General features: G+C 39.7%; 1 protein-coding gene across 15 annotated transcripts in view; it reads right to left on the bottom strand.

Annotated features, from left to right (window-relative positions):
* The window catches only part of CLIP1 (CAP-Gly domain containing linker protein 1), a 109,742-nt gene extending 98,497 nt beyond the window's left edge, over positions 1-11,245 (bottom strand). For 9 of the 15 annotated variants that reach the window (XM_037014415.2, XM_037014419.2, XM_073223805.1 and 6 more), the window contains exon 1: positions 11,098-11,240. The gene's annotated coding sequence lies outside the window, so the exon portion shown is untranslated. Of the gene's footprint in view, positions 1-11,097 lie in introns of all 15 variants that reach the window. The other 6 variants (XM_073223803.1, XM_073223809.1, XM_073223807.1 and 3 more) reach the window with 3 other exon arrangements.
* Positions 11,246-19,545: the final 8,300 nt, after the last annotated feature.

Raw genomic sequence — 19,545 nt, 5'->3', positions numbered from 1 at the left:
TCCAGCAGAGCATTCCAAGACTTTGGAATAATGAAAAGTTTAGCCAGCTGACATGCAGATCTGTCAGAAGTAAAGAGAGCAATTTTCCAAAGTGGAAAGAGAAAGAGAATCCATTTTCCAGAGCTGACTCTGTCTTTTGTGTGCTTAAAAGGATGGAGCAGTGTCTCAAATTTGTTTGGGAGACCAGAGCATTTGGAAGTAATGGTGTTCTTAGTAGAATACCACAAAATACTGGGATACAATACAAAATCTAAGGTTTCTAAGTTTATAGTAGCAGTAGCCTTCGATGTAAAATGAACCCCTCTAATGAAGTAAAAAATGAAATTAAGAAAACCACTGTTCATTATTTAATTTTTCATATAAATTAGAAAAACCAGTATCTAAGTCTAACTTGAAGATTACCAGCATTCTTCAAAGACCACCTGGCTAAAGAAACAGAACCTCATAAGGACTGAAAGTTACCCAATGACTCTCACAGTGCCTTCAAGTTATTTTTATATTGCTTTTGATAAATTTACAGTTAATCCATTAGCCGAAGACAGACCTGGTAGTAACTTGTATTTGTGTAATGCTAAATTTATACGTTTCAGAAATTATTATGAAAAATGACAAAAATAGTAAAATAATGTAAGGGAAAAGGAGACATGGGAGATACAGGTAAAATGTAAAAAACACCACAGCTTGGTGCCACTTGTCCATACTTCCACTCAATTCCACATCTATCCAGTGTATTCCTTTGTTCTTACAGGATTACCTAAGTACAAAGAGCCATGTGTCAAAATAAGAGCACTCACAGCTATTCCTCAAAATCATGGTCCTCACTTACAACAATTTCAGATCAGTGTGCCTTTCCTATGGTAAGTTACCTTAATTGAATACTAAAGCCATGCAACCTGTCCTTTTTTATTCCGTTGTCAATAATGCTCATAAACACCCACAGATCCTCAAAGATCTCCAGCCCCTGATTGCCCAGAGAGTGTTCATCCATATCCTGATGGGTTGTGCTGCTGTCATCACTCTGCATTCGTAAGGGCAGCACTCCCTGAAATATCCTAGTCAGAAAATGTTAAAAGATTACAGGAGGAATAATCCTACTTTTCTTTAGCCTCTGTCACCTAATTTTTTCTTTAGCCTCTGTCACCTAATTGTACTGGAAGACCACTATTTTCACGAATATTTATCTACATATGTAAGTATTTATCTATATTTCATACACAATACATGGCATTTAACTTTTTAAAAAGGTCAGGCAGTTTTAAAATATTAATACAAATACTAATGCAAACTGAGTATCTCTAGCAAGAATACAGTACAAAAGATAAAAGATAAGTGAATAGCATAGTCACTGTTTGTTTAAAAGGATCAATGTGAAAAGCCCACTTAGACACTAACGGACTGGCATAAGCCAGGAGGGGTTGGAAAATTGGCTCCTTAATTCCAGTGGTGCTGCAAGGGAGTTGTACTTCCAGTTTCTAACTTGTAGAGCCCTTATAAAGCAATTCATAAAATCAGTCTGCCAACCTTAAGTGTTGGTTTGAGACTGTCATATAACCAGTTACTGAAGATAAATAAAAAGTTTACCACACCTTCCCATCAAAATCAGGAGAATTTTAAGTGATTAAAGATTCAGTTTAGGATGTCTGCTGAGTGAAATCAGAACAAGGTATCAAGAGAGAGACATATCCTCTTGAAAAATTATTCAGTGCTTGAAAATTATGTTTTTAAAACTTAAAGTGTGTAGAACAGAATACAGAGTACAAGTTGTACCCAGCGTTTCAAAGTCTGTAGCAGTTTTAAAAAGGAGAGGGAGGGGGCCAACCTTAAGAAGGCAAAGAGAGCTGGAGCATTACACAATTTTTTTTAAAGGATGGAACTCTGTGCCATGATGCAACTGCCTGCAATTATGAATGTCTTTGTACAGCTCAGTCTGAGTGGAGGTTTATTTTATGTTCCTGCTACTTAGATAAGCAGAAAATAAGCAGCATCCCAAGTTCCTCCACCTGCAAAAGAATTTTTTTAAAGAAGGGAACATGGAAAGTTGAATAATTTGAGCTATTTTGCTCATTTACACACAGGTCTCTACAAAATTCCAATGACTTTGTAACTCTAAGACCACCAGCATCAGAGACAGATCTTAAAAGGAACTAAAATTACTAGGCCTGGTTAGTATCTCCCAGAAGAACTTACTTAATAGGTCAACAGCAGTCAATTATACTAATGTGTCAAAAAGAGCAAATGTGCTTAATATAGCATCCTAAAATTTTAGAATAAGAAGAGACCGTGGCAATCTAGTTCAACTTTCCCATTTTACCACTGAAGAAACTGATATCAAAAAGTAAAATCACTTGTTAAGGTCACAGTTACTCAACGGTCTAGGACTTAAACCCCAACCTCCAGTTTAAAGGCTCCTGACTGGTAACGTACGCTGATGAATACGTTTCTGATCTGTTATATATATACAGCAGTAGATGAATGAGTCAATCTCAAGGCACATTAAAATTGGTTTCCCTTTCCAGTCTTCACAAAGGAGAGAAGCAGTCATATTGTTGCTTGCCCTTAAACAGGCAGACACTGCCCATACTGAAAGCAAATGCATACCAACTGTTCGTTCTGAACAAGAAAAGGGCACAAAGACAGCTCACATAAGAATCAATTACTTCCTTACTGGTTTTTTCCCTCTGTAAAAAAAAGTGTTCTTGTTTTTACTTTGCAAATGGGAAAATTTAATACTTGCTATAGGACTTTAGAGCCAATGAAAAAATAATCCAATTTCTATTTTTCACAATAGTGAAGGATACCTGGCTACTTCGAGAGCAGATATCACTCTACTAATTTTACTTACATGTCCCTAAGATAGTTTTCAGTACAACTGCCTTAGATGCTGTAAATGGAGACTAGGAATTGGTTCCGTTTGGATCTTAACAACCAATTTCATTGCTGATTTTTTTTGTTTTACCTCTTTGGGTATACAGACACACAGCAAGTTCTATGAGACCTTAGAAAGAAGAACCCCACCTTTAATTAACTGTGGGAAATAAAACTGACAAGCATACAAAAGGGCTTGAAATTTTGCAAAGCACAGGTTCTAACATGAAAGCATTGAGTTGCTTTTCCATGATGAGTATTTAACTCATAAATTACAAGTTCCTCAGTGACAACTGTTCATTAAAAATGTGCCCTTTAATAATGGCAAGGCACTTGTACTCAAACTTTTGAAAACATGGCAAGAAGAAAGGTTTTAATTTCCCATACTAACAGAAGTGGCTATTTTCCCCCATTCTGACCTAAATGAAAGAAAACTGAGGTGCTGAACCCTAAGTCCCTTTAGCAATGGGCAGTCAGGAAGACACAAGGGATTAAAGAGAAGGGGAAGAAGAGTTCTAACATCTACTGAGTTTTACATACACTAATTTATTTAAACTTCACAACAACTATATGAAGTAGCTATTATCCCTGATTTACAGATGAGAAAACTGAGCTCCAAAAGGTCAGGCAGTTTGTACAAGGTCTTCCATAAAGTAACAGAACCAGGATCTGCTATCAAACTGAATTCTTGCTCTTTCCTGACTTCCCTTAACAGCTGTGGGTTTCCCAAGAGCAGAATGTGTACCTGTTAATTCAACTTTGTGTCTCCAACATCTGGGCTAGTGCCTTTCTACAGCAGGTGTTCAATAAATGCCTGATGAATATACGAGTTTAACTGGTAAACTCGACAATGAAGAAAAACAATCCCAACTCAAAACTGGACAAAGGACTTGAACAGACATTTCTTCAAAAATATACAAATGGCCAATAAGCACATGGAAAGGTACTTAATATCACTAGCCATCAGGCAAATGCAAATCAAAATCACAATGAGATACCACACTTCACCCTCACTGGGATGACTGTAATCAAAAAGATAATAACGAGTGTTGGAAAGGATGTGGAAAAACTGGAACTTCATTTATTGTTGGGGATACAGTCACTTTGGAAAACAGTTTTGAAGTTCCTCAAAAGGTAGAGCCCCATATAAACCAGCAATTCCTCCTAGGTATATACCCAAGATACTGAAAACATGTCTAATAAAAAACTTAAACACATCGGAAAAACACAAATATCAAATGATTCCACTCATATGTGGAGTATAAGAACAAAGAAAAAAACTAAAGGAACAAAACAGCAGGAGACTCACAGAACCCAAGAATGGACTAATAGTTACCAAAGGGAAAGGGATTGGGGAGGATGGGTGGGAAGGGAGGGATAAGAGGGAAAAAGGGGCATTACGATTAACAGACATAATGTGGGGTGGGGGGCACAGGGAGGGCTGTACAATACAGAGAAGACAAGTAGTGATTCTATAGCATTTTACTACGCTGATGGACAGTGACTGTAATGGGGTATGTGGAGGGGACTTGATGATGGGGGGAGTCTAGTAACCATAATGTTGCTCATGTAATTGTAGATTAATGGTACCAAAAAAAAAAAAAAACTTAAACACAAATTAATGTTCATTATTCATAATAGGCAAAAAGTGGAAACAACCCAACCAGCTGATGAATAGACAAATAAAATGTAGTCTAGTCATATAACAGAATATGATTCAACCATAAAAAGGAATGAAGCACTGACATATGCTCCATGAATGAACCTTGAGAACATTTTGCTAAGTGAAAGAAGTCAGTCATATCATATGATTCCATTTACATAAAATGTCCAGAAGAGGCAAATCCACAGTAACAGAGAATAGGGCTGGGAGCCCAGTGCTGGGAGCTTTGGGGGAAATGAAGAGTCACTGATAATGTGTTTAGGATTATCACATATAGAGAGAAGATATTCTTAGTACAAAGAAAATAGTCTAAAATGGATTGTGGTGATGGTTGCACAACTCTGCACAAAACAGATAAGATAACTAGTATACCCAGTAGTGGTCCTATATACCACCCACAACCAAATATTTTTGACCGAAGATCATAAAAAAAAGACTTGAAAAGATCAAAAAAAAAAGATCAGAAAACTTAGTGATTATAAAATGCTAAAGACAGAAAGATGGACTCCTCATCAGGGCAGGGAAGCCTCTCCTTGGTACAAATCCAAATGTCTTAGTTTTATTTCCTGTTACCTGCCCCCATACTACAAAGCAGTGGACTATCTGTTATTATCTCAACATACTACTCTTATGCCTCATATCTTGCAGAGTCTGACCTGGAATGTCTTGTCTAACCTTTCCCTGCCTAGGAACCCTAGATTTCCACCAATACCAAACCAAGGGCTAACTCCTACTTCAGAAGCTTTTCTTGACTCCCTCCCATACACATAGACCCCCAAGCCCAATGAACTGATCACCTTCCCCTGTCCATCTCATCTCCATTTTAGCCTAGACCTTACCTAGAGTAGCTGTCTCACCTTGTGAGACACAGAGCCCCTTGGACCTCAAAGAGTCTTCCCAGCACTCAACAAATGTCTGATAAACTGGCATTTCTGGGGTTTTTCACACTGGCCACTTTTTATTGGTAACCTTCATCTGAAAGGCTTACTAAAAATTTAACCATACACAAAATAAACACAGGTGACCCACAGACAACCAGTGATACAGGACTGGCCTTTCCTGTCTTTGTCTTCCCTGGCCTCTTTGATATTTGAAAGCACTGACTCCCTCTGCACTACCATCACCCCAGGAAGACGTTATCTAGAGATCTCTGGTTCATCAAGCTAATCCCTTTCATCAATATAGCAACCCCACAGGTTGGACAGTGTAGTTGTCATCTCATTTTATAAAGCAAGAAGCAGACTGAGAGGTTAGGCAACTTGCCCAAGCCAAGGCCCAAGCAAATCCAGGACCTCAGACTTCTAACAGTAGTTCTGATTCTCCATGCTGGTTTGCTGAGACTAGTTCCAGTGAAATTATTACAATTTTAATTACTTAAACATAGTAATATAAATCTAGACATAAGTTTTTTTTTAATATAAAGAAAAAAAGACTGGAAGGACATACTCTAAAATGCTGAAATGATTTTCTCTGGGCAGTAGGACTAAATAAATCTTTGCTTTTTTCTGTGTTTTTATGTGTATGTGTGCTTTATATATGATGCATTGAACCATTATAAGAAAATATGTTATTAAAATGTAAAGTCCATTGTAAAACCACATAAAAGTATACAAGGAAAAATGTAAAACTGAGAAATAATCACTTCACTAGAAAACACTTTCTCAGATCTAAATTTGACTCTAATACTAGATTCTCAATGTAACAACCTAAGCCATCCATATATGCCTTACAACAAATTCACAATAGAGTTTCATGGGATATACACCATTTTTCCAGTCACCCACATGTAAAAGAAACTTAGGGATAAAGTTTTCTTTCACTTAGGCTGTAAAGAAATTGCCACGCCTGTTAAGTTTATTTACTCTTTCATCTGGAAAAGAAGAGTCTAAATAGGTTCCTTCCTGCCTTAAGGTATTTAGAGTATAATAAGAAATTACTTCTATGGAGTAAATCTGTTAGAGAGAGCAGGAAGTCATAAGATTTTTGGGAAATAAACCAAATATCTTTTTTCTTTCCTGAGAAGAGGGGGAAAAATTATGCCAAATATTTCAGTGTACTATGTGACTAGAGATTTGTAGAATCTGGGGGAAAAAAAACTCTATAAAGTTTTATAAGGTTTTATGCAAAGTTATAAAAGTTTTTACTTTATGCCTTCCCTTTACACATCAAACCCAAATTTTGGATGATTTGCACATCCTGAACATCTGGATATCCAGGCCCTTAACTTCAGAGAAGATACAGTAAATAAAGGACTTGGCAACTTTAAGTGTGAAAAAACAGGCAGAGTTAGAACTGGGATCTAATCCAAGCTATGTTTAGACAAAAGTAAGCAAAGGAAAATACAAATATCAAACTATTTAATTCAAGTCAGAAGTTTATTAGACCTTATGCTCACTAGGGCATTAGGAAAGCAAAATATATGTAGCCTCATTAAGATTCCTGAGAAGAGGTAGAGAATACATTTCCCCAAGGAAAAAAATACCGGAGAGAGTTCCCAAAAGGGATTCTGTAATAGGACTACTTCCTCCTTTCAAAGATTTTGCAAATAATACTTTTAAGACTTTGCAGCAGAACCACAATAAGACAATTAAAAAATCAGACCCACCCATTGAGTTAGTGCTAGTGGAATCTGTCCTTCAGGAAATGCCAGGTGGAGATTCAAAAAAAAAAAAGCTCTTTACTAATTGTAGCCAAGATTCCTTGGTACTTGGTGTTGGTGCCAGGGCCAGGATATTAACCCAGATGTCCTAGCCAAATTCAAGGTTGGTTAATTACTGTCTGCCAACCTAGCAAAAAAAAAAAAAGTCCCTCTCTATTCCCTGATTAAAATCTGAAGGGGTCACTCTTACTTAAAATTCTTGTATAGTACCACCAGTCAATATGTCTTCCCTTAAAAGTGCATCGTAACTCAAATGCTGATTCAAAGCATACGGATTCTTTGAGTTCTATACATGGGAAACATACACAATATATATTAAAAATATATAAGATGATATACTAGTTTAAAGTCCCCCTTAACAGTTATCTAAAAAATTCATATCCAGGACAATATTGACACTGCTTTCCAATTAAGATGGGCAAGACTTACATGAAGGTTTATATTAAACACAGACTTTGAACTACAGACTTTTAAGACTAAAAAGGAAGGCTTTGCTGCTAGAAGCACAATATCAAGAAAACACTACATATGCAAATATCAGTTACAGGGTCTCCCAGAGTTAAAGATCTTGCATACAAATAGGCAAGTATTCATTCAATAGCAAGTCTGAACATCAAGTACTGGTCTGGCCTTTCTGGCAGCCACTTGAGGTTCCACTGCCAACATATTCTGTGCAATGCTTAAAATAACATAAACTAGGGTTCGGTTTCTAGCTCTGTATTCATTAGCTGTGTGGCCTTTTAGGCAAATTAGTAAAATTCTTTGAGCCTCTGCTCCTTTACCTTTTAACTTTTCCTTCATCAAAATCACCATAATATAGCATTATTCTATATCTTTCAAAATTTAAAATATTTTGATAAATATGTATTTTAAGGATTACAACCTATATGGTGTTAAATTATTTGCCCCACCCACCCAAGCTCCCACCTCAGTACCTTTGTACTCGCTGTTCCCTCTTCTTTGTATGCTCTTCCCTCTGGGATCTACAGTCCCTCACTTCCTCTAGATCTCTACTCAAAAGCCACATTCTCAGCAAGGTCCCCTCTTACCACTCTACCCAAAATTTCCATTACCCCAACTCTTGTCCCCAAAACCTCACGTCTTCCTTCCCCGATTTTTCTTATCATGTATCACTTTCCAACATGCAATAAATTATATTAACATGGTTACTGTCTGCCTCCTGTACCTGAAGAGGAGTTCCAAGGGAGCAGGGATCCTGTTTTATTCACTGCTGTATCACCTGTACCCAGAATAGCACCTGGCACACAAGTAGGTGCTCCATAAATATTTGTTGAATGAATACTGAATGAGATCTAATTACAGCCCACAGATAGGTACACCATAGCTCCACAAGCTGTCTTTGGGGAGACTATCAACACTTCAAAAAAACTAAAAAGAGAACTATAGGCTTGTCGTGACTAATAAACAATACTGTCCATTCTTTATATCAGAAAAACACACTCGACCTCATACCTCATTTGTACAAGGGAGGGAGGAAAAAAGCTGATAACTGGGATAAAGTAGAAAGTTCTGAGATGAAAAGTCTTACTTTAGTTAACACCACAAAGTTTTCTTTTAATGTTAACAAATATTAAGCCATCTGTCTGTGACTTTACTACATTACCCCATCTCTTTATTTCTTTAGCTTTGACTTCTATAAAAGTAATCTTGAAACTTATGGACTTCATATTTTGAATTAAGTAAATAATGTTTACTGAACACACAGGACTCCACAGAATCCTGCAGAGGGTGCTATAAAGTGAAATACAAGATCCTTGCCATATGTATTCCCAGAATGCATATGTGTATATATGTGTGTGTGTGTGTGCATGTGTATATATGTATATCCAGAAATATATCTGCAAAAATGTAGAACACCAAGCAGTCAATATGTGACAAATTCAGAGGTGCCTACCTGCATTGCATATGGATTATAAGAGCACCAATTCATCTCATATATATATATATATATATATATATATAAACCATTGGGCTTAGAATTCCAACAGAGAGAAAAAGCAAGAGTCAGACCTTACTGAGTTAAGTTCACAAGCACTTATAGGTCACATGGGATGTGACAGACCCAATGTTAGACACTGGGTAAAAAATAATTTTTTTAATGTAAGTAAGAAGGGCCAAATTCTAAACTAAGGAACAGAAACCAGATCAGCTTATGTTGTGCTGAAGAACAGTAAGAGCTTAAGCAACTGCTGAAAAAGTAGGGAAGGGCAGGATCTTTATTTTTAGACAGAATATGGATGCAGGGTCCTCACCTGGTTTCAGTTTGAACTAGGCCTAGTGGGAAGCCTAAGATGTACTTTAGCATGTTCTATGCACCTAAAAACCCCAGCACCAACCCTTGGCCAAGCAATCACCCACTTCCTTTGCTTTAGTATAGTAAAGGCCAGGCTTGTTCCTTGCCCGAGATTCACTATACTAATTTAGTAAGTAAGCACCTGGAGTCAGAACCTGGGAACTCAAATCCTGACACCACCAGCTGTGTGACCCTGGGCAAAATACTTGACCTTTCTATGCCTCTTCTGTAAAATGGAGATAATGATAGCACCCTCATTGGGTTAGGCTGATTTATGAGATAAAACACATAAAAGACTTGCCCAGAGCCTGACCACTGGAAGCCCTCAATAAATGTTATAATTTCCAGAGAAAAAAAATGCCCAAAGGCTGAGAAACAACAACTGAGAATTCTTGCAAATGTTACCATTAAACCCAAGAGTCAAATACATTTGGTCTCCCGACTTGTGGATACTACCGGAAATAGTAATGATAATAAAACAGCACCAACCAGAATCATAACCTACCAGCCACAGCAACACTAATACTAAGCTTTTACTGGCCAGGCACACCTACAACAGAAAGAAGGCAAGCCTGCTGAGTCCAAAAAAAATAAATATCCCAAAATTGCACAATTTTCTCCACCCTCCTTTTTAAATACGGTAACTGGCGCCCAAGTTTTGCTGAAAACAGGTATTTAAAAGCATTACAGACTTAATGTGTAATTTCTTCATACCAAAGAGGTGGGGCTGTGACGGGAGGAGGGGTGGCGCTCGGTTCCTGCCAGATGGATGGAAAAGCCACATTAAGTGGAGAAACAGGCGAGTTCAGGGTTTATGCCCAGACCAAAATCAGCTTTTTGAAGCCCAGGACGTCCAAATTAGGGGCCTCAGAAGGCTCTGCTTTTAAAATAATCTCTGAACAAGTGTCATCTGTCCTCCGAGCCAATCCCCGGCCGTGACAGAAGGCTCGTTACGGGGCGGCGGTGTTATCTCAGAAATCCTTGTCACCTCTTGTCATCCACCTTTTCCAAGAATCTCAGTACCCCGTGGCGGGGGGTAACAAAAGTCACAGCCAAGCGGGCCGGAGGCCAGCCGGGCAGCCCGCTGGCGGGCGCAGCCAGAGGCCACGGCCCGGGTGCCCTCCATCCGGCTCGTGGGTGCCAGCGCCGGGCCCGAGGAGCGTTCAGGCGGCCGGGCGGCGGCGCCCGGGGCAACAGGTCCCGCAGGGCCTCGGCCTCCCCTCCCGGGTCCCCGGCCAGCCCAGACCCCCGGCCGAGCGAGGGGGCGCGAGGCGCCGGGGAGGGAGCGGCCCGGGGCGGCGCAGGGCACGGAGTCCAAGCTCCATCTTGAGGCGGGCGGAGGAAGGGAAGGCCGGGGTCGGCGCCGACAGGGCTGGCCACTTTTCCGGCTCCCGGACGAGCGCCCCAGGGACCCCCTGGCCTCCGAGGCCACCCTCCCGGGACTCCGCGGCTGTCCTCAGGGGCGGCCCCGCGCGCGGGACTCGGCCCCCTCACGGACTCCGGCCCGGCCCCGGCCCCCAGCCAGGCGGGCAGGAGCGGGCCCGCCGGGGCGGGGGGACCGGGAAGGGGAGAGGGCCCGCGCCGCGCCTCGCTCACCGCTGCCGCCGCCTCGAGAGCCGCCAGTCGCCGCCACCTGCCCCACTGCAGCAGCAGCCGCCGCCTCCCGGCTCGTGGGCTCGGGGCGGGGGAGAGGGTGACGCGCCGCCGCCGCGGGGCCGGGCGGGCGCGCGCCGCCAGGAGAAGACGCGGCCGCGGCTCCTCCCCGCGCGCTCCGTCGTCGCGCGCCCGCCCGGCCTCGCGCCCTGCGCCCCAGCCGCACTGGTCCGGCGGAGCGCCCGACGCCGCCGCTTTGTCTGCACCGGCCCCGCGGCGGTCTGGTGGCTGGCCAGCGGATCCTAAGGAGCACGGGGTGGGCAGGAAGGTGCGAGGGAAACCCTAGAGGCCCGGGCTGAGGGGCTTCTCAGCCTTTTGGCTAGTTCCGTGTTTTCTAAAAGTGTCCCAGAATTTGCAAGTCACCCCCGTTAACTCCTCTCAGTCTTGACCACCTCCTGTTAGTTTGGGGCCGGTTCTCTTTTTTTTTTTTTTTTTTTTTTTTTAAGTCAGGCCCAGGGTGAGAAATCTTTTGAAACAGGCTAGGAGGAGTTGCCCTCAGCAGGTTAAGTCTAGGGAGCGTCTTCTCTGCCCTCCTCTCCCCTCAGAGAAAGACCCAGGGTGAGGACGCCTAGAAAAATGCTGGAGGAGCTGCCTACAGCAACTGAGGCTCGGGAAGGACCATCTCTACCCTTTCTTTCCCTCCAGGGAAAGACTCAGGGTTCAAAATCCCTTCAAACAAGCGCAGTACTTGCTCCGTTAGTTTGAAAAAAGCCTCTTTTATTCGCCACAACCTCTTGGACGGAAGCCCAGGTTAAAGTACCGTCCTCCCTTCTCCCCCAGGGCTCGCCTTCAAAGGCTTTCGAAAGTGGCCGGAGGGAGGCAGCAACAGCGTGCCCGGGGCTGCTGCAGCAGAGGGCGACGGGCATTTCACTCCCGTGGACCATGGCAACCTGAGAAGTTTTGCAGCTCTGGGAGGAATTTGCAGCTGTCAGGGAAGCCCAGGATTTTGCAGCGACTCGGTCGGTAGTGGATAAAGAGGCCCAGGATTTCCTCCTCCTCCCTGGTAAAAGAGAATAATCAAGAGGGTGACCCCTTTGCTGACCTTTATTCAAAGCACTGTGCTGCCCCGACCAACAGGCCTGCACAGAGCAGGGGAGGGAACTCCACTGGAAAAGCAGGATATTCTGAATAAAGTAAATTTACCTGCTGCCCTTCCCCTCAATTCATGTTTAAAATCACAAAAATTCTGTTTTCCTAATTTAACACCATCCTAGTTTGCAAGCTGGGAGATCAAAGTGGTGATGGCACCCCTGAAATCTAGTATCTACATTCCTAGTCTGAAAGGCATACCTCACCCCTCATCTGAACGTGTTTCAGCTGGAATAAGCAACCCGTGTAATCATAGATGCCATAGAATGTTCCAAAGACTACTATTAATGGTGGGGTGCACTTATAAACTCTTCTGTTTTTCTCTTTTCTCTTCTACTCATTCTGCTGAGCCTGTCTGTATTTTAAAATGCTGATATTTTATTCATTATGAGTTTTTTGTATTCATTTAGACTTTTTAAACATTGCATTAAAATATCATCTCTCTGAACTACTGAGTTTTAGTGCCCCCCTTAAATTTTGTGACCAAGGCCTAGTCACAGCCCTACCACACAGGGCATTGAGTGCCAGCAGCCAGTGTTAGGACTAAAGAAGTTGCTCAATCCTACTTCAAAATAGTGTTCACATTCCATTTTTAGATTAGGCCACTGAGCTTTTAAATGTGTGTGTTCTATACAAGTGTTAGAACAGCTCAACTGACAAGTCTTTGGAAGATGGGGATGTGGCAGAAGTAGAAACCAAGTAGGTTCTCCCAAATCCTCATTTTACAAAGTGGGTAAATACCTGTTTTTTCTTTCTGGAACAAAATACAAAGATTTAATCATGTCATTAATGTAACAATAGGGATTAACTACAAATAGTGGCAGAACTGTGTTGAAGGGGAGAGGTAATGGTGCTTTAGTCATAGCAAAATGTCAATAGATAATGTCTACAGTTCGTAAATAATAACAATATAAGTATATTTTTAAAAGTATGGAAAGTTGCCACTAGAAAAACAAAAAGCAAAACATTAATTGTATCTGGGGAAGTGGGCAGAAGGGTCAGTTTTCCTTATACACTTGATATATATACTTTATATTTTAAACCCCTGCATGAATTACTTTATTTCTTTTTTTAAAAAAAAAAAGGTATTTAAGATCCTCAAACAAAATGAGTAGAGATTGTTCTTCACACAGTAGTAGGTATTAATGGTTCATTTCCACAGAGCTCTTTATCATTAATTCTTTTCCCAGCCAGTTTTCAATAATGCAGCAGGTTGGTTATTTATTACCTGTTGTGCTCCACCCCTTCTAGAATGTAAATTCCAAGGCAGCAAGGATTGTTGACTAATTCATTGCTCTATCTGCATCCCCAGATACTTGGTCCACAGTAGATTATACTTTTAAAACGGAAAGAGTATAAAACTTCGCATTCTCAACAACTGGGGACTACTTTCCTGTGTTTTCTCTCTTTTTTTTTTCAAGCAATAGATGTTCATTACATAAAAATTAAAGCAAGCAAAATTAAGAAAACAAAATTATTATAATCCCACACATCCAGAAAAAATTAGTACAGATAATGGCTTTAAGTTAATTCATTACTGTTTATAAATATTTTAATCTCCCACTAAGACACTAGTAGTTCTTACCACCATTCAAAAACAACACTCAGTATAAAATAGTGGTTGGAGAGTTGTTTGTAAACTGCTGTAAAGATGCGAGTTATCCAGTTAAACCAAATGTTTATGAAGTCAGTGGTTGATGCAGCATTTCTAATCTGATTCAACAAATATTTGTTGAGTGTGTGAAAAGCTGATTCTATCTTCAGCAAAAATCAAGCAGATACAAACAAATATGTGTATCTTTCTATTTAAAAAATAGAAGATGAAACAAATGCTGTCAAAACAAGAATACTCCTTAATTTAAAAGTAATTTTCTTTTTCTTTTTTTTCCTTTCAAGTTCCTGAACCATGATAGATAGGTCATAGTAAAAAATGTAACCCCTAAGAGATAATCCATGATTAAAATAATCTTTGTAAAGAAAACACAGGAATTCATTTTCACTGGGCTATTTTTAAAATTACATCTGCTTTTATTAGCATTGTTTCAGAAACCAGAGTCAAGTTAATTTCATTCACTCATCCAACAAATATTTACTGAACCCCTACTGTGTCCCAGGCACTGTTCCAGGTACTGGGGTGTACAGCAGTGCAAATCAAATCTCTGTCTTCTAGCCTGACTTTTACTGCTATCTGGTTTACCAAATCAAGGTGGGATAATCATTGTTTTGTGAATTCCATTGGTTTTATGCCCACATGGATAGGATACACCCGACTATACTCCTTGTCAATTTCATTCAGCTCTGCTAAAAATTAAGGGAGAGATTTATAAAGTCAGATACAAGAAAAACATTTAGGTTAACTTTGATGTTTTAGGAAATACTAACGTTTCTTTGCAAAGGTAAGGACCTAGTACTGGGTCATTTAATCAAAAAGGGACTAACTCATACATATATTGAATCATTATGTTGTATACCTGGAACTAATATAGATCCATTATATCTCAAAAACAAAACCACCAAAAAACAGTACTAACCCAGAACAAGGTGGAGTTTTAAACTGCGAAGAAAGGAAACAATAAATAAATCCTACTACACATGATGAAGCATTCATAGACTATTTGGGTCCAAAATTTAATTTTATCACTGAAACCAATTAAGACTTTATACAAACAATGCTGATGGTAGTGATTTCATGGAATTTTTTTAAAAGCTACATGATGAAAGAACGACAGGCTACTAAATTTAAATTCATAAGCTCCCATCTCAAGGAGAGCCATCTTGTGACAACAAAAGCTGTATTGTACACATTCAGCTAACAGAACTAAGCCGGTAGGGCAGCACACGTTTTGATGTAAACTGTATTTTAGAGCCTTCTAAATAGACTACTGCTTTGAGTACAGGGAGTTGCATGATGAGGGGGTTGAATGAGATAACTTAGAAAATTCCTACCACAAACATTTTCAAGATTCTGTGGCTTTTATCCAGTTAAACCAAATGTTTATGAAGTCAGTGGTTGATGCAGCATTTCTAATCTGATTCAACAAATATTTGTTGAGTGTGTGAAAAGCTGATTCTATCTTCAGCAAAAATCAAGCAGATACAAACAAATATGTGTATACACATGTTCATAGCAGCACTATTCACAAAGCTAAGAGGTGGAAACAAGTGAACTGTCCATTAACAGATAAAATGGGTAAACATATTATGGTACATACATACAATGGAATATAACTCAGCCAAAAAAATGAAGCACCGACATAGGCTTCAACTTGGATAAACCTCAAAAACATGATGCTGAGTGAAAGAAGTCAGAAACAAGAGGATATATATTGCATGATTCCATTTATATGAAATATCTAGAACAGGTCAATACATGGAGACAGAAACTAGATGGTGGTTGCCAGAGGCTAGGAGCAGAAGGGAGTTGGGAACAATTTCTCAGTGGGTGCAGGCTACCCTTTAGGAGTGAGAAAAATTTTTGGACCTAGACAGAGAACAACATTGTGCATGTACTAATTGCACACTTCAAATTGTATACCTTGAAATGGCTAGTTTTGTATTATGTGAATATGATCTCAATAAAAAATAAGTACATACATACATGAAAGTAATATGTACTCCAAAAACAAGCCAAGTAGAGAATAGATGGTAACCAGATAGGTGGGAGATTTCTGGAAAAGAGATTTGTAAATTCAGAGGCAGTTTGGACTAAAGTCCTACCCAACTCTAATATTCTATTATTTTACAGATTGAGCTCTTCCTTAGTGTTCAGTTATCACATCTGGATGGATCACAACTATATTAGATCTAAAGTTTAACTGTACAAAAGAGATCAAAATTAAATGTAGATATAAATCTAAGGAAAGGTGGGAGTTGTCAGCCTCTACCAGGGCTTGCATTCATATAACATGACTAAATCTCCTTGAGATTCCTTCTAAGAGGATAGGCTCAAACAAAATAGGCAAATTTTAGTACTACCCACAATCTTGCAACCTGGAGATACCAGATAATTTTTTTTTTTGAGAGGGCATCTCTCATATTTATTGATCAAATGGTTGTTAACAACAATATAATTCTGTTTAGGGGACTCAATGCACAGTCATTAATCAACCCCAAGCCTATATCTCAACAGTCTCCAATCTTCTGATGCATAACAAACAAGTTCTTACATGGTGAACAAGTTCTTACATAGTGAATAAGTTCTTACATGGTGAACAGTGCAAGGGCAGTCATATCACAGAAACTTTCGGTTTTGATCACACATCATGAAGTATAAACAATCAAGTCAGATATGATTATTCATTTGATTTTTATACTTGATTTATATGTGAATCCCACATTTCTCCCTTATTATTATTATTATTATTTTTTTTAATAAAATGCTGAAGCGGTAGGTAGATGCAAGATAAAGGTAGAAAACATAATTTAGTGCTGTAAGAGGGCAAATGTAGATGATCAGGTCTGTGCCTATAGACTAAGTATTAATCCAAGCTAGACAAGATACCAGATAATTTTTAACTGGTTTCAATTAAAAATTTAAAATCCCACATTAACTAGTTTACTTAATTCTTTATACTAAGTTAATTGATTTCATGCCTCATAGTCTGTGTGAATGTATATGTATGTGTCTCTCTGGTTGTAAATTTATTCCATGTGAAATAGTTGGATACACTTGGGACTAATGGTTGTCAAAGAGACTCATATCAGGATTTCCTGGGGAAAATAATTTAAACAAAGCAAAGTGCAAAACAGTGTGCAAAATATTCCCTTTTTTAATAAGCAAGAGAGAGAGATAGACATAAATGTTTAGTGGAAGTATTTATTTTAAGCAAAATATCAATGCATTTTTCTTGTCTTTCCTCACACTTGGTCTTGGCTCTAGACAGCCCAAAGTACCCATTCACCATTAGTGGGGGGTAGAAGGGAAGGGAAATAGGCTTATTACCCAAAAAAAGCAAAGAAAAAGAAGGAATTAATATTTAGGTTTTGACATTCAAAAATAGGATCTTTTTAACAGCTTTATTTAGATGTAATGCACATTCCCTGCAATTCACCCAGTTAAAGTATATAATTCAATGTTTTTTAGTATACTACATTATTAATTTTTTAAACTGTGGTAAAAAATATATTACATATTTTTACCATTTTTAAGTGTACAACTCAGTGGCATAGCTGCACTCACAATATTGTGCAACCCAAAATAAAATTTTTCAGAGAAAAAAAATGGGTTGATATTCCAGCATTGTCAGGGGAGAAAGAATTATTAAAAACTCCTGTAGCTCCATTTTTCATACAAAATAACAAATTGTGGGCCTGGAAGACCACAGAGTTTCAGCTATGATGTAAAGAAGAAACTCCTGTCTAACATTAAGACTTAGCCAGGAGACTGGAGATGGGAAGAAAGAAAATGTGGTACAGAAGGTATCATAGAGAATGCTGTACTTCCAGGCCTGGGAGTTGGGGAAAAAAGAAGAGAAACAGGTGAGGAAGGCAGATCCACAGGTTGAGATCTGGGGCACAGAAGGAGGCTGGCTCCCAGAACAGGACCCTTCGTGCCCACTCCACATTTGAGAATCTGGAAGAAAACCCTTAGGTAGGGTAATAAATAGGTTTATACGAACATTGTTAAGAAGGTGGGCAGCAAGGTCAGGCATAAGGAAGATCTACTTTGCCCTTCTGTGCCTCCCTTTGACACTGGGTGGCATGAACAGCTGGTTGAGAGCTCTGTGTACATGCTCTGCGACCCACTATGGCAGCAGCATGGCAGAGACCCAGAGGCGCCTGCTGTGCCCATGAAGGGAGGAAAGGCTGAGTCAGCAGGAGGAGGCATTTAGTCTTGACTAAGCCAAGAAAGAGCATATGTTAGCAGCAGACTCCAAGCAAATACTCGGACATAGAACCGAAACAGTCGCCCTCAAAGAACTCAGCAGTGGCTGACTGCTGATTGCCTACCCAAGAGCCTTCCCCTCTTTTTTTTACCTAAAAAACCCTGTTTTTATTTAACATGGCAATATGCCCAACAATTATGCTCACTTACTCAGACTTTCCCTAGGAGAGTCAGCTGGAGGTGCTTCTGGGAAAACTTCCTTCTCTGATAAATGTAGATGGACACAGATGTGCTATCTGGAGCTGAAGCAGCAATATTGCTACTTCCAGTTCAGTGGATTCATTGCTGTGTCTCCTGTTGGAAACATTTTCCCCCTGGGAACCAAGACCTCCAGACTAGTAGAGAATTAGGTTATCAGGACAAGATTCTAGAATTTTCCTGGTGGATCACTAGGGGTCATAGTAACTGGTACCACTTCCATCTCCATTTTTTGATTCCTGGACCTGTGAGTACTGGCTATGGGAAAAATAGCACCATGTATTAGATGCTGATTCAGAGCATGAGTATGAAGACAAAAGTTAACAGGCCAGGGTGACAGAACAGAAAGATTGAAAGAACATGATTCCTCTCTGGGGCAAATATTTGATAAGAACCAAAAATAGTTCTAATCAGAACAATAAAATAAATATTTGAGGGCTAACAGACCAGTCAAAAAGCAACTTTATGAAGGGAATAGTAATGGCTACTGAGAATTTTTTTTTATTAGATGTTCTGTATAATTGTGTTTTACTCCAAATTTTTCAGAAAGTGTACATCACTTGTTAATGTTTTGTGAATTTAAATTTGCTCTGGGGTGATGCCACATAGTTCTGAGTCCTGCTCCAAGATAGATAGGGGCCCAGAGAAGACCAAAACCTACTTCTAGGAGTTCTCCCTCAGTAAAAGTCCTCAGATGGTGTTTGCATACTCTGTAATGTATATAATCCATGTGTAAATACAACACACATGTAGTATTTTCACATATAAATCACCTCATTGTTCTGGATTTTGCCTGATAAGGAATTTTTTATCATATTTAAAAAAACTTTTTGACCACCTAGGTAGGTCTCAGGTTGAACATTAATGCCAAGCATGTACAGTAGTCACTTTTTCCCCAGTATCTTGAACCTCTCTCTCTCTGCTGACTCCTCATTAGCATGTAAATGTATTTAAGCTTCTTTATCTTAACAAAATGAAACAAAACAAGACCCACCCTCAACACATCTTCACTTTCCCAGCCCAGCTTCTGGAATAAATTCTGTGCACCTAATGTTTCGTTCCCCATTGCAATCTGGCTTTCCCACATCACTTAGCTGAAATTATTATTGCCAACATCATCAATGACAGTTACGTCATTTAGTGAAACTGTGACTTGGCTATCATTGATGACTTTGGCAATAGTAGATGCCAGGAATCAAGGAATGGGAACAGCACTGATT

The sequence above is a fragment of the Manis javanica genome, chromosome 15, assembly GCF_040802235.1.
Source record: "Manis javanica isolate MJ-LG chromosome 15, MJ_LKY, whole genome shotgun sequence".
Taxonomy (NCBI): Eukaryota; Metazoa; Chordata; class Mammalia; order Pholidota; family Manidae; genus Manis; species Manis javanica.
This window is presented reverse-complemented; position numbering and strand designations above follow the sequence as displayed.